Here is a 2,083-nt window from a genome sequence, read left to right on the forward strand (position 1 = left end):
CGCTGTCCCATTGTCTGTGCATATAAATAGATTGTCAGGTTTACTGACTCTTGAACATGCAACATATAATTGTCCATGGGAAAAACAATCCGTATTCAGATCCATACCTCATTATTCTAATGATGTGTCCCTGTATCCCGGTCGTCATTTATATTCCCTGTGTCCCGGTCGTCATTTGTGTCCCGGTGTCCCAGTTTGTAATTTCTCTTTGAGTGTCCCGGTCGTCATTTATATTCCCTGTGTCCTGGTGTCCCGGTCGTCATTTGTGTCCCGGTGTCCCGGTCTGTAATTTCTATTCGAACAATCCCTGTGTCCCGGTCGTCATTTATATATCCCGCCTGTGCCCCCGGCGTCCCCGTTGTAGTTGTGTCCCTGTGTCCCGGTCGTCATTTATATTCCCTGTGTCCCGGTCGTGATTTGTGTCCGGGTGTCCCAGTCTGTAATTTCTCTTTGAGGTTCCCGGTCGTCACTTATATTCCCTCTGTCTCGGTCGTCATTTGTGTCCCGGTCTGTAATTTCCCTTTGAGTGTTTTTTCTTTTTAGTTTTTTTTTAGTTTTTTACCTTTTTTCTTTTTTCAGTTTTCTTTTTCTTCTTTATTTTTCAGCGTCACTATGAAGTACATATCGACGAACCTTTGTTTTTTTAACTTAAATCTGGTAGGCATTGATGACCTTATCCAAGTCAAAATCCCAAACCCAATCATCATCGCTATCATTTTCAGTTTTGATATGTTTTGACTCTCGCTGTCCAGGTGGATTTTCATCTAACTGCGCGGTTTTGCGTTCTTTAGCCGCAAGCCTGTTTTCTTGCTGTTCTTGTGATTCCTCGGAACGCTTTCTTTTCTTACTTTCTCTATCAGCAGCAAGTTTTTTGGCATAAACTCTTTGAGCAGCTTCCTCGGCTGTTGCCATTGTAGGTTCTTCAGTCATTTTACAATTAAACATTTTTCCGTGAACAAATGTCTTAAATACCGTTAATGACGTCACCGTCAAAGCAAAAATGACGACAACTAATTTCATGACGTCAGTCAACACAGAAACATGACGTCACCTGATCCACAGACAGACACACAGACAGACAACTTATTTTTATATATATAGATAAATAAGTTGTCTGTGTGTGTCTGTCGAGTGACGTCATGTTTGTCGACTGACTTCATTTTAAGGATTGAGCTGTATGCGTCATGAAGTTGTTTGTCGACTGACGTCATGTTTGTCAACTGATGAAATTACATACCGGGACAACGGGACACAAATGACGACCGGGACACAGGGAATATAAATGACGACCGGGAACCTCAAAGAGAAATTATAGACTGGGAAACCCGGACACAAATCACGACCGGGACACAGGGAATATAAATGACGACCGGGACACAGGGACACAACTACAACGGGGACGCCGGGGGCACAGGTGGGATATATAAATGACGACCGGGACACTCAAAGAGAAATTACAAACTGGGACACCAGGACACAAATGACGACCGGGACACAGGGAATATAAATGACGACCGGAACACAGGGACACATCATTAGAATAATGAGATATAGATCTAAATACGGATTGTTTTTCCCATGGACAATTATATGTTGCATGTTCAAGAGTCAGTAAACCTGACAAATTTAAATAAAACAGCTGGTTTCTGTTTTTAAAAAAAAAACAACAGAAACAGGTCTTCTGTTTTTAATTGAACTGTTCTGTTTCTGTTCTGTATCATTAAAGCCTAGTTTTTTTTCTGCTTATTCCCAAAAAAAGAACAGTGCCCATACTTTGTGAAAACTGAAAGGGTTATAAGAAATTTCTAAAACAAGAGGTTAATCGCTGAAAATCATAAGGGCCAACTTCCCTTGTTCGAAATATGAAATTGGAGTTGGTATCCCATATTCTTAAACGAAGGACCACAATCAGGCCGTTCCTTGGATTTCCTATTCCTTGGTTTCCTTTCTTAAATTGTGTATTTTTATTTCATTTAAATTCGATTTTTTCATCTAAATAAATTCTCGTGCAAAATGATTTGGGATAGAACTGGCAATAATATATCTACTTTTTGTATCACTTTGCCCTGACCAGTTTTCAAAG

Source organism: Artemia franciscana, chromosome 7 (assembly GCF_032884065.1).
Source record: "Artemia franciscana chromosome 7, ASM3288406v1, whole genome shotgun sequence".
NCBI classification, from domain to species: Eukaryota; Metazoa; Arthropoda; class Branchiopoda; order Anostraca; family Artemiidae; genus Artemia; species Artemia franciscana.